A 26,435-nucleotide genomic window follows, 5' to 3' on the forward strand; every position below is an offset into this window, starting at 1 on the left:
CTGGCTTTTGTTAATGTGACTCATACATGGTTGTATAAAATATGAATCCAATAAAATATGTTAAATATATTAAGAAAGAGATGTACACCTAAAGTAATAAGACATTTGGAAAAAGACTTGACAAAGTAATTGTCTATTTACTTTTTAAAAATGAATGCTAAATTTGTAAATGTTGGAGAGGATAATTACTTAGAAATGGGTGTATTATTCTTAGATAACATTTAAAATGTAATTATGGGTTGAAGTCTCCCATGTATTTATTATAAAAATAACATTTGGTAGTAGAATGTGAATTGGCTCTGGGAATGTGCAATTTTAATTGATCGTTCTAGTGGTTCTTGTGTTTCAGAACTGTAGAATATTGGAATTTAATATACTGACATTCTGTAACATATTAGTTTTCTATTGCTGCCATAACACATTACTACCAAATTAGTGGCTTAATGCAACACAAAGGTATTTATTCATAGTCCTGTAGGTCAGAAGTCAGAGCACAGTGGCTCAGCTGGGTTCTCTGCTCGGTGTATCACGAGGTTGAAATCCTGGTGTTGGCTGGAATGAGTTCTTCTCTGGAGGCTCTGAGGATGAGTCTACTTCTACACTTGTTTAGGCCAATTTCAGTTCCTTGTGATTTTAGGACTGAGGTCTCGTTTCCTTGTCATCTGTCTATCAGGGGACTCATCTTTGATCCTGTAGGCTCCCACGTTCTTTCTTATGCTCTCCATGTGGTCACCCTCCAGCAGGATTGTACCAACCTTTACATCTATCTGACCTCTCCTTACGCAGTGTCTTTCCTGACTTCAGTCACAGAAAGATCCATCCTTCTAAGGACTCATGTGATCATGCTGGGTCTATCTAGATAATCCATGATAATCTCCCTGTTTTAAGGTCTGTAGCTTACATCTGCCAAGTCCCTTGTATTATGTAATGTAACATATTAACAGGTTCTAAGGCTTAAGGCATTGGCATCCCTGAAGGGGCCATTCTTCTTACCAAAGGTAATTTATATAAAACTTCAATGATTTATTCAGCACAATTACACTTGACTTCTATTCACAGAAAATTGAAATGATGCAAAGTACATGTATACGTGTGATGTGTCTTATATAAAACATCAGGGGAGCCTTCTCTTTCTGTAGGTATCAATAAATGTTTATCAGTCAGAAGTAGAAGTATAGAGTTTTTTGCGAGATTTTATAAGGAATTAATATATATTCATGTTTTATTAGAGATGTGTCCTATTGTATATCAAGAGGAGTTGGTCATGTCTAAAGAGTAAATTCTATCTATGTACATGTCCATTTTGTGTTTGGATCAAAATGAGTATTTATTCTATGTAGTCGTGTCTTTAACTGGCCAGAGGTGGAAGTCATCAGACTACTTACTCCACCCAGAGCTGCTAGAATCGGAAGCCTTTTCATCTGCACATCTCCTCATCTCCTTTGTGGGGATGGGCCCCATATGTTTCCTCTTGTCCCATGTGGGAGTTACTTTGTTTCCTTCCCTGCCAGGTCCATTGTGTTATTGGCAGCAGGGCCAGCAGAGTGTGGACACCAAATATGTCCTGTGCCCATATTTGCGTGAGGATCACTTTGAAAACATGCCAACAGGTACCAACTTGGAAACACTTGATTCTACTATCAGATTATCGTACACAGTTCTGTGCTGTGTGGGTGAGCAGCCCCAGGTAGATCACAACCCTCTTCTCTAGCACTTACAGAGCACCCATTTCAAGAAGTGCTGGCACCTAAGAGTGTGGCTTGTCACAGATTAGCTTCTCCAGGAAGCAGAAAATGAGAGGAGTACAGAAGGCTTGCTGGGGAAGTAACACCTGTGAAAGGAAAAGTTAGGAAACAGCGCTAAGCAAGGTCAGAATCTTGATGCCAAAGTAACATGGACTCTCTCAGCACAGCAGAAAGCACCAGAGTGAGAGTTGTCCATTAAAGGAGTCCCACACTGGGTGAAATGTCAGGCCCTAGTACCCCGACTGTACCCAGCCATTGGCTGGGGCTGTCCCTCGAAAGTGTGAGCTCAGCTTGAAACTGAGGCAGACCCTGGAAAGGTTACAGGCTGAAGGCTATCAGCTCAGCACTCCTCACAGCCAGGTGGTGAGGCCTTTCTCCCTGGGGTGTCTGAGTGATGTGTCCTGTGCCTGCCACAGTTTGCCCCTCGTGATGTTCAGATCCATTTTGTGCGTGTAGGGACCAGCAATTCCAGAGCACCGAGGGCCTCTCTCCCTGAGAGGAGACTCAGAAGGGGAAAGTTAGTGAGATGAGCTACAGTCCCCATCACTGCTGGTTTGAGGGCCAGAGCTGGTTCTCATCATCTCATTCTGCTATCTATCCTAAGTTCCGTGCCTTCAGCTGTCACCTCTCTGAGTCTCAATCATGCGAATGAGGAGGCCCTGGTAACCCTACCCTCCCTTGCCTGGGGTTGCTGCATTTCTCATTCTCATTTAAAATTCTGTAAGGGAATATCAAAAGTTGCCCGAGTGAGTTGTCACTTGTTACTCTGCACCCCCGTTCTATAACAGCAGTCCCCTGAACTGATCAGCAACAATTACTCTTCACAAGATAGTGCCCCTGCTTCTTGCCTGCTGGCCCTTGGGCATAAGAAGCCCAAAGTGCTCATGTGGCAGCCATGGTTTTCAGTTCAGTGAGACACTTGCTGTTTTCCCTGGTGAGAGTGTTCTGAAAGATGGCACCTTACCCATGAACAATATTGCCCCTAAGCTGACAATTCAGCTGTGCCTTCACTGGGCCGTTCCAACACTTTCAGGCTGATAGCTTCCAATGGGGCAGTATGTGATGTGGCCAGAGGATCCCACGGTCATGAACTCCCTCCCACACCTCTTTGTTGTAGAGTGGGTTCTCTGATTGGGATGCTATGTTGTATTGGATTCCCTGCCGTGGACTAGGCGTTCTGTAAGCACTTAGATGGTGGTTCCAGCTGAGGCCAAGGGAGACAGAAGAGGCACACTCATACCTGGAATAGGTAAGTACTCTTGTGGTAGTGAACTTTTGTCCCCTTGGAGACAGAAAGGGCCCAGTGTAGTCAGATTAACTCCATTGTTCTCCTTGAGAAATAGGCCCTACCAGGGACTCAGTATTGGTCTTTGCTGCTGGCATAGCCTGGAAAACTTATGAAATGACAGACCCCACTTTTTGTAGGGTTTATCTGTCCTCCAGAGTATGTCTTATAAAAGCAATGTGACAGCTACCTCTTGTTCATTCTTCCAATCACTGTGATGTCACGGATGAAATTAATCAATGTGATGTTTTGTGGGATGTCCAGTTGGACCAGATTCCATTATAACAGATGATAGAGAGTTAGTATAGCCTTGAGGCAAAACTGTGGGTGAATATTGTTGTCTGTTTAATGTGAATTCATTGATTTTGACCTCATTTCCCGATTGGGATAGAAAAGAATTCACTCACCAAATCAGTAGCTACATAGCATGTACCTGAAGTCATATTAATTTGTTCTAGCAGCCAGCATGGCACCTGCAGTCAAGACTGCTACTTAGATGAGCTTGTGGTTGTCTACATTCTCCAGGATCCAGTGTGGGGATTATGCCAACTGCTAAGTATGACAGTCTAAATTAGAAATTCGACTCAGTTATCCCTGGGTGGATCCATGGACACAGTAGACCTATTATAAACCAACCCTTGGCCACGACTCCATTTGTTATCTTAGACCTCCATATGTCTTTACTCTAGCAGTAGGACCATGATGATGCTTTGGATCTCCAGATACCAATCTCAGCTATGACCTTGCATCCAATAGTCTATCAGCTATCTGGGTATTCTCCTTTCCTTAGTGTCTACTCATTTAAGTAAATGGTTAAAAGGTCCTTTTGGGGAAGAAAAGAGGGAATCATTGTAATGGATACTTTATATAGCTTTACAGGTCCATCCCTTTAGGACTTGGTAACTTCTTCAGTCAACCGGTTCTTAGTCTGAAAACTGGATCAGGTATGGATACTGGGCAAGACATCCTGACTTTCTATTGGGATGACTGCCTTCAGTGTCAGATAATCAACTTTGATTTCTTATTGTGATACAAATTGAATAATACCATTTTTGGCTGCCCATCTGTTTTGCCCAAAGGAATGCCATGTTCAATAAACCAACTCTATAACTTTCTGTAGGTTCCCTAACCTTGGCAACCACTCTAACCTCATGGGTCTTTACAATAATTACAAGCATCTGGATTCCTGTGGTTAAGCTCCACCTCTTAGCTTCTATTACATCAAGACACCATTATTCCCATTCTTCTCAGCAAGCCAGGGTCTGTGACAGGCTCTTTTACATTTAGCCCTGGCCTGCATTGGAGAGCCATTACTGAACTTCTTTCTTAGTGATTCTGGTGCCATTCTGACAAGCACATTTCTGATGGCCTTGGTGACTGGGTATCCTCTGTGTCCTTCCATGGGCCATAATCCTGTAGTGGATCTTCTGGTCTCACAGAATATGTCCATTGTAGCATGCCCATTTTCCTAAGCCTTTTAATTTATTCCTCAAAATTTGTTCCTGCAATTTAGGCATTTCAGTTGTACTTGTTGTGGGCCATTACTTGTTCCAGGTTCCTTGGAGTCACCCTAACAATGAGGTAAGTGATCCCATCTTCTGGGGTCCTTACCAAAATGCTGTATCTTGTGTTCTGAGAGAGTGCTGCAAGTCAACAAACTGATTTGTTCAGTCTTATGTCTGGCTTCCCTGTGTAGAATCCACAGAATCTAGTCCCATGAGCACTCCCCCAGTCCTGCTAGTATGTGTTGTCTTGGTCTTGCAGCTCCTTTGGAATCATGTTCCTTTCCTTACTTACCAGATGTGTCCCTGGTTGTGACTTAATCCTTTTATAGGCCTGGTGGTCAGAAGTGGAAGTGGGATATCTCCTGAGGTGGACACATGTCTTATGGGAGAAAGGACTCTGTTTTCTTATTGCATTGCTGCTGCTGATGGTGGGTGTTTCCTAGATCTTATTGGAGAAAGCTAGGCTACTTCTTTAGGTTCAGAAGATTCAGAGGTCTGGGGAGGTCAAAATTTTCAGGAGCAGCTACTCAGTTGTCTCTATTCCATGGGTCAGGATCCCAGATTTTCCTAATCAGAGCTCTGATTTTGATGTAGCAGACCTGCCCCTGCTGGCATCCAGTTGTCTCTGGACTTTAGCCACTGTGCCTATCAAGTCCTGTGCTTGATCTTTATTTTCTACTTTCCCACTGCATGAGATGAGGACCTCTTTGGCTTTCTTACTTTGCTGCAATTGTTGGTTAATTGCTCTTAGCCTTGCATTATTAACTTATAGGGCATTGAAGCAATTTAGCAATAATTATCTAATTGCATTGTTCTTATATTTATCATTCTCTATATATTTCAGATGCCCAAATCATCCCATTGGCTTAGACATTCCAGTCTAATTGCATAGCATTCCAGCTTACCACATGAGGACGTTTTAACAATTGGACTGCCACCTTGTGCTGGGGTTGTCTGCATGCCACTTACTTCCAGGGCTTTGGATCTCATTACTAGAGGGTTCATGGTGAGAGATCCAGTTCCCAAACCCCATCTTACTGGCTTCTGTCTCAGGCTACTCCAGATACAACCTGTCACAGACTGGACTGTTTGGAAAGCAGACACAGAAATGACTTAAGAATTCAAAAGGCTAACTGGGAGTAATAAACATAAAAGGAAAAGGGTGGAAGCAAGATTGGATAGGGTGAGCTGTCAGACCTTAATGCCCACTTGGCAGTCTCTGCCAGATCAGTGGAAGGTCTGCAAAGCAGAGACTGCCTGTTGAAGGGGTCCCACATTTGGGGGATATAGGTCTTTGAACCATTGTCTTTTTCAGTGATCTGTGAAGGCTACCCCAAGAACAGCAGGACGTCTGCTCAATTGCTGAGGCTGACCAAGAAAGAGTTAACTAAAAGCTGTCAGTTAACCATGCTCCTTGAAGCCAGGCAGCAAGTCCTTTATTTTTATAATTTTATGATTCATTTTTAAGAGTCAGATTTATTGGTGTTTTTAAAGTATTTAATTTGATGAGTTCTGACAAATACAGTAGTGTGACCCCTACCAAAATCAAGATAAGAACATTTCTATCACCCCCCAAAGTTTCCTCACGCCCTTGTGTTTATGCCTTCCTGTCAGTTCCTGACAACCACTCGCCTGATTTCTGTACCTGGAGTTTTGCCTTTTCCAGAATGGCATATAAATGGAATCATACAGTATGGAGCCATTTTTTCACTAGGTGTAAGGCTTTTGAGACTACGTGGTTACATGCATATTTGTTGTTTTTTTGCTAAGTAGTATTTTGTTTTATGGATGGACAATGATTTGTGTATCCATCCTTTCTCCACTTGATGGCTAGTTGGTTGTTAGTTTTAGGCTTCTCTGATAAACCTGATGTAAATATTTGTAAATAGGTCTTTGTAAAGACGTATATTATCTTAGGTAAATACCCAAGAGGGGATTGCTGGTTCATATGGCAGATGTGTATTTAATTTTATAAGAAATTTTCAAATGGGTTTCCAAAGTGTATTACTTTCTCATTAGCAACGTATGAGACTTCCATTTGTACTTCCCAGACAGTGCGCATGGTATTTTCGGGTTAATAACTTCAGCCAAGATAGCAGGTATAGTGGTTGATATTGGATTATAGTTTAACATGTAGTTCCCTACTAATTAATGATACTGAGCATCTTTTGATGTGCTTCTTCGTCATCCATAAGTCTTCTTTGGTGAAATATCTTTTTATTATTTGACTACAGTGTTATTTATATATTCTGGTTACAAGTTCTTTGCCAGATACACATTTTGTAAATATATTCTCTCTGTGCATTTAAAACTTTTTTTTTTAACGGTGTCTTTCAAATAGTAGAAGATTTTAATTGAGATGAAGCACAACTTAACAATTTTCCTTTGTGGTTCAGGGTTATTTTGTGTGTGTAATATTTGAGTATTACAAGGTCACAAATATTTTTTCCTATATTTTCTTCTAGAACTTTTAGAGTTGCAGGTTTTGTATTTAGATATATAATCAACTTTGAGGGTTTTTTTTTTTTTGGTATATTTTTCAAGGTAAGGGTCAAGGATTTTTTTGTTTTGTTTTGTTTTTAAATTTGGATTTACAGCGAAGTCAGAATTTATTAAAGGATGGATAGTACACTCTCAAGGGGAGAGAGGGCAGGCTCAGGTGAGCGGCTGCCCCGAGATTTTTTTGGCAAGTTGTTACCATGGGGTGTAAAAATGAAAGGGCAGAATATTCATTAGGGAGGGAAGGGTCTGGGGTCAGATTTTCATCCCAACGCCACCTTCCCAAAGGGAGGAGGGATTTTTGTTCTTATTTAGTCTGTATCAGAAGTGTCATGGTGTCGGTGCATGATGGGTACTTCTAGTCTGCCAGGCTAATTTTATTGAAATGAAGGCGTAATGAGCAAAAGGTTACATTCAGACACTGGAGATTCTTGCCTTTTTCCACCTTTCTTTTTTTGGCCTCTGGGCTGCTTATCACCTCCAAAGGTGTAACCACTTATCAGCCCAGAGGTTCCTGCTTCTCTTTCTCTGCCCAGGGACTCCTGGTGCCTATATGATGTATGGTTTCCTGCATTTGGCCTGTGGCCCTCCTTTCTGCCCAATTTCTGCCATTTGGTCTGTGTCCTCATTTCTCTGCTCATATCTAGCTATCTGCCTACTGTAACATTATGATTTTTAATTTGTACTTTATTTAGTTTATATATTCTCTTTTTCTTTGTATCTGTGTGTTGATACGATATGTCCATATATCATTGATATATATATATATGTATGTATGTATTAAGAAGCAGACTTTCATGTGAGGGAGTAGTCTTTCAGTACACTGATCTGAGTGTGTTTTGTGTATAATATATAATAATAATAATAATTAGTAGTATTGTAACTACCATTTGCTGACGTGTGCCAGGCACTTTAGAGCATTTTATGTTTTGAGATAATTTCTATCTTCTTAAAATTGTTGAGGCTTCTTTTGTGCCCAAGTACATGATAAATCCTAGAAAATGTTCCATGTGCACTTGAATGTATATCCTATTTTTGGGGGGTGTAATGCTCTGAAAATATCCACCAAATCCAATTTTTCTATTGTATCATTTAATTTCTCTGTTGCCTTATTTATTTTCTGTCTGGAAGGTCTGTCTAGTGATGTTAATGCAGTGTTAGAATCTCCAACAATGATTGTATTCCCATCAATTTCCCCCTTTATCTCTGTTAGTAATTGTTTTATGTACTTAGGTGCTCCTATATTGGGTGCATATATATTAACGAGTGTAATATCCTCATCTTGTATCACTCCTTTAATCATTATAAAATGTCCTTCTTTATCTTTCTTTATGGCCTTTGTTTTAAAGTCTATTTTGTCTGAAATCAGTACTGCTACACTTGCTCTTTTGGCTTTTCCATTTGCATGGAATATCCTTTTCCATCCTTTCACTCTTAATCTGTATGTGTCCTTCTCCCTGAAGTGGGTCTCTTGCATGCAGCATTTTGAAGGTTCTTGCTTTATTATCTAGTCTGCCACTCTATGTCTTTTGATTGGAGCATTTAGTATATGTTTTAGCTTATTTAATGTTGACAACCACCTTGCCAATATAATTATCTCCATTTTACGGTGGAAAAGCTGAGTACTTAGAGTTTACATATCAATTTAAACAACCATTGAGAGGCAGTTGTAGGATGAAAGCCCAAGCAATCTGGTGTTAGATCCTGGATTCGTAACTACTACACTTCATTGCCTCATTTAATGAAATAATGTCACTAAACGCCGTATCCTCAGCACATAGCCTCTTCCTTTTACATTACTCTATGTATTCTCAATCATGTGAGTCGTATGACCAAGCTAATACTAATGTGAAATCATAAGCACCAATTACTACCTGGTAATATTGGATTTGGAAAGGGAGTCATGAAATGCAGGTTTATCTTTATCAGAATCCGGGTAGCTTGTTTCATTCACTTTAAGTAGCAAATTGGGCAATACAGACTTTTGATGACTAAACATTCATGTCCTTAATATGTTTACTTTAACACAATATTAAATCAGTTCTGAAAAGGTGCAGGTGTGTTTGGGTAGCTTTTCTCTCTAAGTAGTGAATTTGTAACATTAGCAAAAATGTTTTGCACCTGGATTTGGATAGCGATAATAAACTTTCTCAGCCTAAGAATAAATTTGGACTCCTTTAAAACATGTTTTTATGTGATTTAATAATATTCTAAATGTAAATAATTTTGGAAAACCCTACAGCAATAAATAAATAAAATTTGTTTACGTAGGTGCAACAAAACATTTCCTTTTAGTAGGGATTGTTTCTGCTTGTAACAAATTAATAATCTTCAAGCAAAAGGGGCTAGATTAGAGGCAGTAATTTGTTTATGGAGTCCATGGCTGTTATTCATAGGTTTAAAATGATTCTGCTCTTTTGAATCCTTTTCTTCTTTTTTTCAGTACTAACAGATAGTTCTGGTTTATTTCTTTTGTGAAGATGAAGCTTGTTCCTGGCACAGACTCTGCACTGGCTCTTTTTATTCGGAAAACTCTTTTGCCTGATTAATCATTATGTGGCTGTCTTCTCTCGGTCATTCAGATCAACAGTCCATATCTCACTATCTCAGTGGAGGTATCCCCAGACTGTCAGTCCAAACTAGCCACACAGTTGCTTGCTACAACGTTGCTCTACTTTATTTTTCTCTGAGGTCTTAATACTTAATAGGTTTTTGTTTGTCTTGATTGATTGATATATGCCGTCTTTCTCTTCAACTACAAGTAAGCTCTGTATGAGCAGGTATATTTCTTTTGTTCACCACTGTCTCACCAGTCAACCTTAGTGCCCGATAAATAGTAAGTTCTCAACTACTAGTTGAATAAATGACTTTTTGATTCAGGACTTCACCACAGTGCCAGATGCTAGATGTATTATGGACGAAGTAGCAGTAAAACGGTTTGTCGCTGAATTTGCAACACTGATGTTTATCTAGCATTGCCAATGGAGTCCCAGGTATGGCGCCCATAGCTTCAGTAACTTATCTCGTGCATTGTGAATCTACATTATTTTTTAAAAAATCACATTATCAAAACCTATACCTACTTATATCTTCTAAAAACTTAATTTCTGTGTGTAATTAGTACTTAGGCAAATTGCTCCTAAGTTAGATTGTGAATCAATGGCAATGATTAACAAGTCAATAGCAAAGTAGCTTTTATGTATCATATATAACATATATGATCTATAAATATGTGTAATATAAACTTTATATTTGTGGTATAAATACACATTACACAAAATTTACAGTCTTAAGCATTTTAAAGGGTACAGTTCAGTACAGTATATTTACAGTATTGTGCAACCAATCTTCAGAACTTTTTGGTCTTAGGATACTGAAACTCTATACCTATTGAACAAAACTCTCTCTTTTCCACTCCCCCAGCCCCTACTACCCCCGTTCTACTTTCTGTCTCTGTGATTTTGACTACTTTAAGATACCTCAGATAAGCGGAATCCTGTACTATTGTCTATTTTAATACTGGTTTATTTCACTTAACATGATGTCCTCCAAGGTTCATCCATGTTGTAGCATGTTTCAGAATTTCCTTTGTGATTTTCTGAAGAGCATATTAATTTTTTTTAGTCTTTTTTCAGCTCTTAAAAAGTATTAACTATATCCCAGATATTATATGTAGCCTTGACAGTAGTTATTAATATCAACTCACATGCCTTTTTTTTGGCTGATCAAAACTTCAGAATTATGGATGATATTTTTATGATACCTATCCATCAGGATATGCCATGTCTTAGTTGAAAAGTAAAAAAGGTACATCACACATAAGCTCTAAGAGGAATAACTTTTGGTAGACATGGGGATGTCAGTACATTCAGCACACAGATTATTTAATGGGCCTTGTACATTTGCTTCTAGAATGTCAAAAGCGTGGATCATGGACGTGTTCTCCTGGCAGAGGTAGGGATCCAAGGGAGAGAGACCCAGACTTGGGTCTTGAACCGGCACACTGTCATTTCTGTACCATTCTATTCACCAAGGCAAGTCACAAGGCCAGGCCAGATTCAAGGGGTGAAAAAATAGACTCTGCCTCTTGATGGAAGAGGGTTGCCAAATTATATTGCAAAGAGCGTAGATGTGGGGAGAGCTATGAAAGACAGAGCCCATTTTTGTAATAATTGGAGCCATTTTTACAGTCACAAATTAACCAACATCCTGAATTCTGTGTTCACCATTCTCTTGTTTTCCTTTTTATGTAATTGTGTGTGTATATGTGTTCCTAAAAAGTCAATTTTAAGTTTTAGTGGTTTTAACTTTACAAAGGATGATACTGCTGAATATACTCTCTTGGGACTTACTTTCTCACATAATATTTTATTACTAAGAATAATTTATGTTGTTGTGTGTTGCTACAGTTTATTTTTTGCCTTCTCCGTGACATTCTGTTGGTGGTATCACCACTGAGTCTTAAGCATCCTTGTTGAAAGGGATTTGTGTTGCTTATAGGTTTTGCTGTTGTGAGCAGAGCTGCTATGAACATGTCTCCTTATGCACATTTCTCCTGGGCATATGCCATCCATTGGGATGTATCAATTGTAGAGTATATGCATGTTTAACTGCTTCTGAAGTAGTTGAGCCAGTTTGCCTTCCTACTACCAATTAGTCAAATGTCTTTTGGCTCTCCATCCCACTCAATACTTGTATGGTCAGAATTTGTTTTCTTTTTGCCATTTGAATATTTTTAAAGTGACTTCTCACTGTAGTATTGATTTGTGTTCCCTGACCGCTAAAGGCATTGAATTGAAAAATCCCTTCGTATGTGTTTTGGCAATATAGGTTTCTCTTTTGTACTTTTCTTATTTTCTTGTAGGAATACTTTATTTATACTTGTTTCAGCTTTATATACTTCAGGTAGCTTCTTCCAGTTTGCACACTGTCTTCTCCCTTTAAGTGTCTTTTGATAGTCAGAATGTGAAATTAACTTGGGTATGAGGTTAATAGGAGCCACTGAGTGATTTATACATTTGCTTTAAGTCATGCATAGAGAAGAGATGCATATTGCCACTCCTCCACACTTTCCTTAGATCGTATACTGCTATTTGAGGGACTGGTTAAGAATAGCAGACACCTGAAAGAGGCTCTGACGATATGGGAGAAATTGGGAAGGAAATTCCCTATTAAAAAAAAAAATTCTAAAATGAAGACATTGTCTTTAGTGTTTTCCTTCAAATCATTGTAACACTTATTTTAACATCTTTCAGTTTTAGCATTCCTGAACAATAAAATGGTCAAGTGGTGTCTTTAAAACTATAAACAACTGATAAATATATGTGGTAGGGAGCTATATAATTCTAGCTTAATGTTTGTGAAATGAGAATTTGTACATAGTTCAGTACCTTCATGAAGGTAAACAAAGAAAGGAAAAAATATGAGAAATTTTAGCTGATTTCAAATATAGTTATTTATGATAGTTCAAAATAAAAAATTAGAGTTATTGGCAACTCTAAAATCCTCAGAAACATAACCCTTGATAAATATATTCAAACACTGAAAGCAATATAGGTATCAGAAAGTGTATTTTTAATGTGCGTTATTAGAAGATAGAGTCTAGATTAAAATTGCAAAACTCAAACCAGATTTAAAATGTACCAGGATTCACCATTTTTACAAAGTTATTGACAAATTCATCCATAAAATTTAAACTTTTTTTATCTGTGTTGTTGTTATTACTTCTTAACAAGTTATTCCTACAAGATCTGTCAGATTATATCATTCTTAAACTAGAAGAAAATGGATTTCTATATATATATACGAAGAAAGCATACTTCTTAAATGTCATCAAAATGTAAATGTTGATGGTTTTGTCACGGATTGTATGAATTTTGATTTTGTTTTCACAGCTTTTCTATTTTAGCTTTTAAAGAAGGTAGAAAAATGTTCCGAAGCTATGTGCTTCTAAATTTGGTCCTTTCTGACAGGGAGGAATTATTTGAAGCACCTGAAATCTGATCTGAGCCTTGGAGAAAGGTACCACAAGATGATAGCGTACATGATTACAAAGCAAAGAGGATTAGAAAGAGCAATATATTTTTGGAAAAAAGGGCAAGCACACCACTTGGAATGTTTTATCAAGAGAGGGATACAGAAGTGAAAAGTAATCCTTCTGCTTTATTTGGCATTTTTGCTGTGTTCGATCTTGGTCTTTGCATTTGGCAAAGTATATGGAGACTCTGGACAAGGTCCAGCGAAGATCAGCAAAAGTGATGTAAGGAATGGGGACTAGCTCCTAAGAGAGGGCTCAGTGGGATCAGGACTGTTTAACTTGGAGAAGGGAAGACTAAGGGGTGATTTAACTGTCTTCAAGCATTTGAAAGGTTATTATATGGAAGATGCAGAACAGATGTTCTTTTACCTCCACAGGAGACCAAATAAAAGGAAATAGTTTTAAATTGTAGCAAGAGAAAAAGTTCAGTTGGTCATAAAGATGGATATAACTAAAAAGAAGGGATTAAACATTGAAACAGGTAACCAAGGAATATGGGGGAGTTCAGTCCTTAGAGATCTTTAAAATTAGGAATAGAGAGCCCTCTGCCTAGGATGCTGTAAGTGTCTTCCATCGCAGTGCAGGGAGCTGCCCTGTTTCTCTTTTTGAAACTCTTCCAACTTCAAGATTCAGTGCATGTTATTTCTATTCTTGTGGAGTTACCTGGAAGACAGTCAGTTAGGAGTATGTATCCAAGGACAGAAGCTAGAATTCAGCAAAGGCAGAGATCAGAGGACTACCCGGTGACTCCTTGAGTGTCTCTGATCTCCTCCTAACTCCATAGTATTAGCAACTGGACCAGAGAGGAGAAAGTATTTCTCACCTGCTCATTTGTAGAACTATAGTATGTATGTTCTTTCTTCCCTGGGCTTTCTGAATGTAGTAATTATTCAGGAAATTATACCAGCTGCTACTATAGGGAAGGTCGGGCATCACACTAAATTATCTCAATCGCAGGAAGATGGTATTTTTCTCCTTTCAAAGATAAGGAAACCAAGACTTAGAGAATTTAGTTACTAACTTTAGGCCCTTCAAAGAGTCAGTGACAAATGCAGAATTCTTGTTTGGCCTTCTTTTTTGTTTCTTTGTTTTATTCTATGGAGAAATTGTACACATTTAGAAGTATTCTCCATTGATAATGGCAGTTTTTGTTAATATTAGGAATAGAATGTGGGTACTAAAGTAATAATCATCATTAGGAGAATATAAGGAAATACGTGTTGAATAAATGAATGATGACCAAGACTTAGGTTTGAAGGGAAATTTGGTGATGTTTTGTGATATGTGTCATAATTAAGTTGCTCCCCTTCACTAAAGCAGCATTGTGTGTAACCAGAGGTGGTTATTTCCTTTGGCCATTTGATCCCTAATTAAGACATCTGAATGGTGGCCACATGAATCATAAAACTTTACAATTCAAATAAATTTTGTAGTTTGAGCATTGACACTTCCTAAAGGCATGAGTGACATGGAATATTGCAAACTTCCACAATTTAGTTAAACACAAAGTGATATTATAAGTATTTTAGAGGAAATTTAAATAAATAGCATAGTATATGTTTAATGTGATGTTTGATTCACTAATTATTAACTGCCCTCAGTCAATACTTCATTTAATTTTATCACTACCTAAAGTTTGTTTAGAGTTTAACTTATTCCAGCTCTTTGTATTTCTAGTAAAAAATACTTCTGGGAAAATTCAAAGAGATAAAGGGATATAAACAATCTTTTTAAAATTTAAAAATTGGCAGTTAACATACTACAGCGTTTATCTTGTTTTTAGAAAAATGTTACCCTTCTCATTAATTTATTCCATGAAAAACTTTAAAGAACCTGGGGCTATGTACTATGCACTCTTAATGTGTTAGGGTAGCAGAAACGTGAATTCTTTCAGTGGATTTGGTTGCTGTCTCATTGCTGTGACGTCATCTTGTCCTTGGGAAGCTTTATCAGGAGAATATTGTTGAGAGGCCCTGCATGTTATTTTCTAGGATAAAAATTCTCTTTGCCTAATTTCTCTTTTGCATTCCATAATTTACACTTACTTCATAGTAAAGAGAAAGATAATGGATAACATTTATTAGTGCCACAGAGGGCATCATCTATGGTGTGTTCTATGCAGCGGTTTCTTCCCGTACGACAGGTATTCCTCCAAATGAGATAGTCTAGATTATCTCATCTAATCCCCATCGTTGTCCTGTGAGGGGGCCTTAATTAGGCCCCTTTTATGGAATAAGAAACTGAGTATGTGGCATGTAGACTACAGTCACAGAGACGTTAAGTAACTACCTCTAGATCACCCAGCTAGTAAATGGAAGAGTAAGGATTCATACCTTTGCAATCTCGTGACCATGCTTTTTGCCTCATACGGCGCTTCCTGTCTGTTTGAGACCACTTGCTTGTGAAAATCTCAATCATCATTTCAATTGTCCCAAGCTTTGTGTACTTCATTTCTAATTAATAGTCTGAGTCAACATACAGGTCTTATTTTTTTTTGCTTATTAAACACTTGCCATAAAACCTTTACAATTCAAATAAATATGTTACAAGATACTACTAAATGAATCTGTTTTGTGTGACACATTTTAGGATAAAAGTTAAGCATGGAAAAGCCCCTTTCATTGAAGAACTTCCAGATCAGAAAGGAGATTAACACATAAATTCAACTAAATATATTCCTTGAAGCAAAATGCGCTATCTGGAATAAGAGAAGTAGAAACAACATATTCTAGAAGCACAGAGATGGGAGAGATTCATTCTCACTTGGCAAGTGTAGTGCCATGGAGCTTGCTATGGGGAGAGAGAGCTAAAGGATCTATGTTAAATAGGGTGACTATGAGATGTGGGCACACTCAAGGAGCCGTACTGGAAATAGCGGCGTTCCTCCCAGCAGCTTATGCCCGTTGAGGATTTTGGGGAATGCGGCAGCAGGTAGGTATATGTCTCTTATCTGCTGGATCAGGAAATGGCACCTCGACCCACACACAATATCCACCCATCTGGCTGTTCACTCTTTTATCAAATCTCTGGTTAAAGTAATCTCTATTAATTGGGATGATGATTGTTTTCCTTAATGGGTATGCATTTTTTTCAAACTCAAGAAGATTTAAAATGGAGTATAAAAGTGTTTAAGACTCAGAATTAGAGCATTAATATTTGTGTGTTAGAGAAGAATCTGTTCATAATTAGTATTATATTTGCTTAAAATGAGCAAATTTCAGCCTTTAAAATGATACCCTGGTAGCTTCAAATTAAAATATGTAATTGAGTAAGTAGTTTCAACTTGTGGTTTTATGTATAAATGTTTCTAAATTTATATGTTGTATGGGAACATTTAAGAGAATTTAAGATTGTCCTTTTTATATGTTTAATTTACTAAATATACAAAAATTGCTTAAGTACTTCGGAGAGTTTTTTCCTAATAAGACAAATTCAAGTATTTAAAAAGGAAATTGAGTATATTGAATTTATGAATGCACTTTCATATATTTGAAGGTATTTAATTTTATAAATGGAACCAAATGTCAATCAAAGGCTTCTTAAACAGACCCTTAAAAAATTTCTAGGCTTATAACTAAGATTTATCAGTAGAATTTAAAAAGCTAGAGAAGAAGGTGGTTTGCATCCCAAAGCTGCCTGTGCAATGACATCAATAATAGGGGTAAAGTCTAACTGGAACGGGCTTAAGAGGGAATGGAGGGAGTGGAATTGGACAGCAATCATGGATCCACTATAGACCCAGACATCAGTGTCATTACTTAGGTGTTGACTGTGGTGCTGGCTGCAGCTTTGAAGTCTTACCCTTAAATGACAGTGCAGAGCAGCAGGCCTTCCTGAGAGGGACCAGAATGGGTAAAATAACAAGACTGTGCATGAGCTCACCTGTGACACCTGCCAAGGTGGGATTCAGGAGATGGAGATGGTTGCAGTTCTGCAGACAGTGGCTAAAAGCTTCAAATGTAGCTTTTACCTTTAGTAAAACCCTGTTTGTACAAAGAGACGTCTGAGAGCTGAAACTCACTCTACAAGAGTTAAAAAAGAGGAGGAAAAATCTGGGACAATGAAGGGACCACGAAACTGGAGGGGCTGTGGAGAGTAGATGCCTTAGGGTTCTGGATGAGAGGAACAGAAGCGCATTTTATAGCTGGGTCTCATAAGGCACCAGAACCCAGGAACTCAAAAGTTGGGAATGAAGTTTGCTTTCTGTGTTTCTCCAGTGTCTCACGGTCACTCACTTCTTTTGTCTGCCTGTCTGTGTCATTCTTTTCTGTCTTTAGCTACAAACCTGCTTCTCTGCTTCTCTGTGTTTATGTCGTAGAGTGACTGACACAACTTTATTTGACTTCCTGTTCAAGCAATCAGAAACTCGTAAAAGTAGTGTGTCACAACTGCGAATTTCCAGGACCAAAAATGCGACTGATCCAGATCCAGTCACTTCTGGCTCAGAGAGCAAAGTGTATGGTCCATTGTCCTCCTAACCAGCATGAATATCTCCTCTGAAAAGGAAACTCATCTTTGTCTTGGAGAGGGTGTGAAGGGGCATGCTGGAAATGGATGGGCATTTCTGCTGTAGGGGCACATGTCTGGAAAATGCAACTAAAGAAGAATATTATTCCAAATCTAATTTTTAAATGGAAACTAATTTAAAACTTAATTCATAATAATCAAAAGATTTTTCACATAATGCTAAAGTTGTTTTTCATCAAGTTTAAGGAATAAAATGAAGCACAGTAATCAGGTCAGTGATTTCCAGAGTTTTTTGTTTTTGGTTTTCCTTCAGCATAATCTTTTTGCAAATGAAATCTCATATGCAACTATACAAGGTAGAACAGATGTGGATGGAGTGCTGTGGCAGAAGTATTGTCACGGAGCACGGCACCCTCCCTACCCCTTCCTCTGAAGGATACATATTATATTCTACTAGCTGCCATCTTCTACTTCTGTTTCTAGCCCCTTCTCTAACCCCAGCATCCACATGGAACTACTCTTGGGTAACTTAGAGGAATTTCCTCTCTCTTGACTTATTCTAATTACGTATGCTCTTCATTTTGGCATTGTGTTCTATGTGAATAGTTTCATGTACGTTTGTGTTAAGGACCATAAAGGGACCACTGGCCTTTTTGGTTCACCAGTGACCCTCCCAACCCAGACCAGTGGCTGGAACACAGATGTGCTGAAGTAGTAGTTGTATTGAAGGAATAGAGATAAATTAATAAAATTAGAAAGACAACGTCACACTTTAAAAAAAAAATCACCTAACATCTTGTAGTTGTGCAATAAGTATTTGCTGAATTAAGTCAACTTAAAAATGAAAATATAACCTCTATCTAATGCTACTTGGTAATATTACAGTTGTGGCTGTGACAACATATCTAGTGAAAATTTGACAGTCTTTCTGGATTAGCTAATGTGTGGTTTAGGCCTAAAAAATGGCTTATGAAGTTTAGAAGTTGTTACTAATTTTCTTCTTCTGGATTTTTCCCCAGATAATTCTGCAAAAGAAGTCAAATAAAAAAATATTCTTGTTTACCATAATTTGCATAAAAATTACTGCCACTTATATAGTGGATTACTAATTTGTGTATAATCCTATCTCAGCACATTGAATCTGAGTGAAATAAATTTTTGAATTTTGTTTTTATATATATGTTTTAATTAAGGCTTCATTTTTTTTTAAAAGGAGTTTTAGGCTCACAGAAATATTGAGAGAGAGGTATAGCGACTTCCCATATGCCTTCCTCCCACACATTCATAGCCTCCCCCATTTATCAGCATCCCCTACCAGAGTGGTACATTTGTACCATTGATGAACCTACATTGAGACATTGTAATTGCTCAAAATTCATAGCTTACATATGGTTCACTCTTGATGTACATTCTGTGAATTTGGACAAATGTGTAAGGACATGTATCTGTTAGTATGGTGTCATACAGAGTATTTCCACTGCTCTAAACATCCTCTCTGTTCCATCTATTCCTGCCCCTAATTCCTGGTTTTTCTTTCTTTCTTTTTTTAACTGTCTCCATAGTTTTGCCTTTTCCAGAAATGTCATATCTTTATAATCATACAGAATGCAGCCTTTTCACATTGGCTTTTTTCATTTAGTAATATACATTTAAGTTTCCTCCATGTCTTTTCATGGCTTGATACCTCATTTCTTTTGAGTGTTGAATATTTGCTTGTCTGGATGTACCACAGTTTGCTTATTTGCCCATTCATCTGCTGGAGGATGGTTACTTCTAAGTTTTGGCAGTTATGAATAAAGCTGATATAAACATCCATGTGCATGTTTTGTGTGGACCTAAGTTTCAACACCTTTGGGTAAATACCAAGGAACACAATTGCTGGATCATATGGTAGGGATGTGTCAAATTTTGTAAACAACTGCCAAACTGTCTTCCAAAGTGACTATAACATTTTGCATACCCACCAGCAATGAATGAGAACTATTACTGCTCCACATCCTTGTCAGTATTCGCTGTTGTCAGTTTTTTAGGTTTTGGGTATTCTAATTAGTGTGTAGTGGTATCTCATTGTTTTTTTAATTTGCATTTCCCTGATGACATATGAGGTGCAACATCTTTTCATGTGCTTATTTGCCACCTGTATATCTTCTTTTGTGAGTGTCTGTTAAGGTCTTTGGCTTATTTTTTTTTGATCAGGTCATTTTTGTTTCTTGTTTAGTTTTAAGAGTTCTCTGTATATTTTGGAGAACAGTCCTTTATCAGATGTGTCTTTTGCAAATATTTTCTCCCAGTCTGTGGCTTTTCTTCTCATTCTCTCTCTATTGGCTTTTTGAAAAACAATCTTTTCTTGAAATATTGCTGAAAAACAAGCACAAATTATCATTAGTATAAATGCTAGAAAAGCAGTTGATACCCATATTTCAAGAACCCTGACACCCCAAGGTTATTAAAAAGTTGCATCAGAAACCTCTTAATTATGAGGTGTCTTTATGATGGTCCGTTTGACTTTGCCATTAAAATTATGGATTTGTTACATGATAAACTTGTTAATACTCTGTGTTCTGACTGTGATTTACATCATACATATTTTGTTATTTTTACATTATTTTATTTTATTTTTGTTAGGTTTTGACAAAAGACCTACTATCCTTTCCTTGAAGGTTATAATTTAGGACATTAGCCGAGATGTGTTAAAGGCCGGTATAGATAATACAGACTCTCACCATAGGTGTAAATGGCATGACCACTTATTTGTGTGAAATTATAAATCTACACAGTTCTGCCCATCAGAAATACAAGAAATATAGCAAGTTTCTCTATGACATTTCCATAATCTTCATCCTTCTAATCACTGATTTGAGTAAAGTGGAGACGGTTCACAAAAGATGCTGTTATAATGAGCAAACCAGATAATACACAGTTATTTAAAAAATTGCATTATTGTGGTATAATTATTTACTAAAATTAATTTATAGTGATCTCCCATGTGTAGGTGTTAAAGCCTGAGGATCTGGTAAAGGCCGATAACATTGAAATTCAGAAAATGAAGGCACTGGGCCAAGAGTTCTATTCCAATCAATCACCAACAGTAAAATACTCCCATCCTGATCGTGAGATCAGAAATAAATGCTCTGATGTTGTAGTTGTGGCTCTTTCCTTGAAGCGGTACTCAGCATGTTTTGTTTCTATTTTGACAATACTAGGTCATTTTTATTATTACAGAAGGATTGTTTTCACAATGGGTAGCAATTTGAAATCCAATTCTGTCTTATATTTCATTACATTAAAGAGTGTTTCCAGTGCTTTGCACCCAAGATGCCGGGTGATCTGAAGGAGGGAGGTTTTGACAAGGGAGTGTTCATGATGTGCCCCACTGTCCTGTGGCTCCCAGCCCTGGTCTCTGTCCTTAGATTTTATATCCTGCTCTCTTCTCACTAAAAATCCATCTCGTTTTGTTTCTCTCTAGCTCAAAACCCTTTAAGGGCTTTCCCTCATCCATTGTTCCAACCTGCTTTTCCTGTCTAGTTCCTTATAACTCCTCTTCACGTTTACTTTCACAAAATTAGCTGCTCGTTGTGCCTCACTCCAGCCTTGGACCGCTCTGCTTCTTTGCCTTTCCATATTCCTTTGTTTGTTCTTGTGTTGGGGCTACTTCATGCTGGGAACTGCGTTATTCTTCTAAGACTTCTTTCTGAGTCTCCCCGTATACTGTATAATCCTATCCTTTGTTCAAAGCCCAACTGAAACACTTTATGAAGCCTTCTGTGATATACCTTGATAACCCTATTCTCCCCTTCTTTCTGGGAGCTCATGACATACTATCCTATTACCTGTATTTTTCTCATGACAAGTCACATTCAATTTTTGCATCAATTTTGCTGGAGTTCCAGTGGGCAATCTGGTGGACAAATCCCTCTTCTGACTGGCACAGTCTTTCTCTGATTGAGCAAGATTGAGTCACAAGAATGTGCTGATATACAGATTATTGGTGGCTTACCCATGGAGGTCAATGAACAAATTCAGGGCTCTGAGAGACTAACAGGACCTTGTGCTTGAACCACTTGTGCAGGTGCGTGCATCGTCAGTGTTTCCAGCTGTAGTGCTGCCTCAAGGCTACTGTACCCTAGCCTCAGATGACCTTCCCCAGTGGCATCCAGAGTGGCCACCCACCTCTCTGCAGGTGGTCCTCCGAAATGACCATGCGCTTGCTCTCTGAGAACTTTAGAAATCATTGCTCTCAACACCAGTGGCCCTCCTGATTGATAACCTCTTTTGTCTTTCATCTATGTAGATGCATATTCTCCTGGTCTTTCTTAAGCCACGTCAGAAGAGAAGGACATTCCTTGCTGCATTGTGTCACTTCTCTCTGACAATGGCTTTTCCCCTACAGTCCACTGGTGGCAGTGTGTGGGAGATGAGGTTGCAGTTTCAACATGGAAAGAGTTCACATTCTACGAGTGCAGTGATTATAGTCAGAAGACTTCAAGAAGAGACACTGTTGGAAGATGTTTATTCCATATTATAAAAGTTCAAAAGGTAAATTTAACATGAGCAGAAAAGGAATTATCATTCACACTTTCCTGCATGCTCTGGGTAAGACTTGCTTTTGTGATTATCATCAATAAGGCACAATGTCATCTTTTGAATGTCACTGGATTGCAGCATTCATGGGTGGCACCAAGGATGAGGCAGCTTTCTAAGGAATGATGTAACTTGAATGAAAGAACTGGTATTAGGGAAGTGCAGAGGCAAGAAGGTGTATATTGTTTCAATATAAACATGTTCTGAAGAGTCATGGCATTATGAGTAATAATAGTGTTGCTACTTTTTCCTTGCTAAAGAGGATAGGAAATTAACCAAGAATAGGATGCTTGACAATAAAGAACATGAAGAGATATTTCCCAGACTTGTTCAAGAAGAAGTGATACTTAAATATTAGGAGGAACTGTCACACGTGTTTCTGAGCTGAACTGGGGTCTTTTTGCCCACCACACAGCAAAGCCAATCTACTGACACCACCAGGTGTGGTAAAGGAAAGTATAGCATTTATTTCAGGGTGCCAAGCAAGGAGAATGGGCAGCTCGTGCTCAAAAGACTGGAACCCCCTGATGGCTTTCAGGGAAGGGTTTTTAAAGGCAATATTTGGGATGAGAGTTGTAGCTCCTAGACTTTCTTCTGATTGGTTGATGATGAGATATCATGGTGGTGTTTCAGGAATTGTAACCATTAACCTTCTGGTTCTAACCAGTCTAAGGTCTAGTACTTATAGTCAGCATATTGTCACCATCCTCCACCTGGGTGTGAGTCTTAGTTTCTGCAGAACAACTCAAAGATTTGTGTCAGATTGTTATGTATATCCCTTGGGGAGGAACTGGGACTCTGTTTTATCACTGAACTGTTGTTTAAGGTATCATTACCTTTCTGCTTAACTGCTTTTCCTTTGTTTCTGCCTTCTTTCACTCCTGCAATTAGTAATTGCTTGAGTCTGCTCTCTGGAACTCAAGGAAGGTGTAGGGGACTAAAACCTTTTTTTACAAACAAGAAGTTGGGGACAAAGAGGGGCTTTTGTATCTGAGAAGGCCCTTTAAGGTCCTGCTCAGTTTCAGTCCCCCCTTTTCTTTGATACTTCTCATCCTGAGGGGAACAGAGGTCAGGACAAAAACGAGAACAAAGTTTTGGATAGAGAAGTTAATCATGCACTTGGCAGGGGAACTTGGTTTTAAGGGGACCCAGTTTCACATGCACTGATTGGACGATAAAACAAAACAAAACAGAACAAAACAAAACGAAAAACTTAAGTACCTATTTTCTACCCATTATACTAAATTGTCAGCAACCATTAGACATTATATAGACTCATGAACTTTAAAAATACATTATTTAATCAAGTAGTTTATATAGACAGGGGCTCTTCACACTCTAGGGACAGCCCAGCCAGAATCATTACTTTGTACCTGGATTGTCCAGAAGAAATGGTGCCATCTGTTCTTGGAGACTATTCAGCACCCAGCTACTTTAGGGGGACAACACTGCTTTTGTTACCCAACTCAGGTTTGACTGCTCATCACTCAAAAGCCAATACTCGAGAGGTGAGTGTTGGTTGGAAACAAAAGGTTGATTTATTCAGGAGGCCAAAAACCTGGAGGGAAGGTGGTCTCATGTCCAAAAACCAACTCAGAAGATTCTTTTCCAACCATGAACATTTTTAAAGGGAAAATCATCTGGGGAGGGAGTCAGAGTTTTCGTTATTTTACACCATGTGCAGACTTTCTTCTGATTGGTTGGTGGTGAGGTAGCAGGGTAGTGTTCTAGGAATCTTGTGCTCAGCCTGAAGTTACCATCCTCCACCTGGGTGGGGGCCTTAGTTCCTGTAGAAGAACTATCAGATTGTTGTTTACATCCCTTGAGGAGGAATAAGGACCCCGCCCAGGGCTGTGCTATCTTTCTTGACTGCTCCTCCTTTGTTTCTGCATTCCTTCCCCATCTTTCCTTTGGAACTCAGGGAAGATCGAGGAGGCTGAATGAAGCCTATTTCTTATAAACAAGAAATGAGGGACACAGAAAGGGTTAGTACCTGGGAGGACTCCACAGGACCCTACTCCATTTACTTTCAATGGTCTGAGGACTTGTAAGCCAGTCAAGACACAGGTATGGCCATGGAGACCTAAAAAGGTAGTGGAGGAATGAGAAGGAATGCCCTCCCTCCCTCTGTGTGTAACTAAACAAAAATCAAACCCTAGGAAATCTCTGCCAGATCTGTGATACTCTTGTTTCAAAGGTCACAATCACATAAAGGCTCAAAAGGTTTTTGAGAACCTTCAGAGTAAACTAAATTGTATAACAAACTCCATACAGAATACAATATTGGATTAAGTAGCTAAAAAATGTTGACAAGAAGTTAACATGGTTATATGGTAAAAAGGAATTTTATTTTAAATTACTTAAAAATTTTAAATTTTGTAATAAATTGTTATGTGCGATAATGGTGTTATATGTGTATGTGCACACGTGTTCTGTGTTAGCATTAAGAAATCATAGGATGTATGGGATTTCCTTTAAAATACTTGACGGGTGAGGAAGAATGAGAGATGACAGATAAAATGACTGACAAAAAGCAATGATAATTGTGGAAGTTGGGTGATAAGTACTTGGGGGAGCCTCTATCCTTGCCTATTTATATTTCTAAATTAAAAAAAAATATTCTAATAAGCCAGTTGATGCAGAATTGTGTCAGGCATAGGGAAGGTACTCTACAAGTCTTCACTGCATCAATGCACTGACTTCTCCCTCACATCTTCTGTGAATTCCCATAGCACTTTGTATTACTCTGGATAGCCAGTGTATTAGTTTGCTTTCTGGTAGCAACTGGATTATAAGCCCTTCTTAGTATTTCTTTTTAAGTAGTCATTTTTTTTTTACCTCTTGCAAGGGCTAGCACATAATTTCTCACAGGTATTTTTTACATTATACATAGAGTGCATATGGTAGGCTGTCAATAAATATTGAATGAATAATAAATGCTTAATACATAGCTGTTGAATTGAAAAGGATTACTGCATAACAGATAACATGGACAATTCTTAGGTCTTACTCCTGGTAACTGTTTTTCCACTGGGAGGTGATAAAAAATATTTTCCCCTTATAATCTAACACATTTACTACTACACATAAATTTCTGAGAACACACTTATGTATCTCTGGGATACCTTTACTAGATCAAAGATTATTTTCACCCCTTCCTTTCCTTGGGGTAAAACTAATTCAGGCTTCTGTGAAGAAAATATTTAGTGTTATTTTCTTGTTCCATTATCTGTTCCTAGGTCTTTTCATTTAGAATCTTTGTAAAACAGGTGTAAAAATAGAATTGTTTTCAAATGGAAGGGAACCTTGCCCTTAGCAAGCCTCTGAACAGTTGTGTTCTGCACCTGCAGTAATAAAATTCTAGAGAGATAATGTATTGAATTATAATCACATGTTGCTTTGTTACATATTCACTGTTTAAAAACATTTCCTTTATTGTGGAGTTGTTAGTAAAAGAGCGGTATTGCCAATTAAGCCACTAAATGGCCCGGGGAGTGATTTTACACTGGGGAGTGATCATAATCTTGTGTAAAAATAGCAGACTCTTAGGTTAAAGTGAAAAAGACTGTTAAAAAAACTTGATGAAAGCTGTGCTCACTAGAAATGCTTCAAATGTGAGTGTGTGTTCAAAGTTATAGATGAAATCGGATTTTTATCCAAATACCCAGAAAGGGATCATTTAGTCAATATCTATGTATGTTAAAATTCTGATAACATCAGTTTATTTAATACAATTGATCACTGAAGGGAAGGGGAGCAGACTTTGCCACCCCAAAATATACCTGTTTGGCGTAAGGATTATCTTTGCCTGATTATTTTTTAAGAAACAGCAGACACAGGAAAAGCTTCTACAACTGAATAGAACTTACCCTTTTGTAAGGGACATTTACATTTGTAAGAGAAATCTCCTTTTGTAAGGGTATCTCCCTACTGTAACAGGAAGAGGTGGGTGACCAAATCTCTAGAAACTCTTACCAGTAAGGAAGGCAATGACATAAACCTGAGTAACAACCTTAGCCTTGTTTACTGTGCTTTGCCTGATAATCTCCCATAACTGGCTCCCCCACCCCCAACATTTTTCTCTTTAGCTGGAGATGGTGTTTTAGGTGGTGGCTTGGGCCATTTCGAGGAGTCACTTAGTTTTCCTGGGTATCTCCCATATTTATAGGAGGTGTACATCATATGAAGCTTGTTTTTCTCTTGTTAATCTCTTTTTTTTTTTCTCCTGGTGTTCTCAGCTGAGAACCTTGAAGGGTAGAGGGAAAATGATTCTTCCCTTACACAACCAAAGACGAAGAGTACCTAGGGTTGTTAGT

General features: G+C 38.2%; 1 protein-coding gene across 2 annotated transcripts in view; it reads left to right on the forward strand.

Annotated features, from left to right (window-relative positions):
- The window catches only part of CFAP299 (cilia and flagella associated protein 299), a 493,878-nt gene that overhangs the window by 25,816 nt on the left and 441,627 nt on the right, over window positions 1-26,435 (forward strand). The window lies entirely within an intron of this gene.

The sequence above is a fragment of the Vicugna pacos genome, chromosome 2, assembly GCF_048564905.1.
Source record: "Vicugna pacos chromosome 2, VicPac4, whole genome shotgun sequence".
Taxonomy (NCBI): Eukaryota; Metazoa; Chordata; class Mammalia; order Artiodactyla; family Camelidae; genus Vicugna; species Vicugna pacos.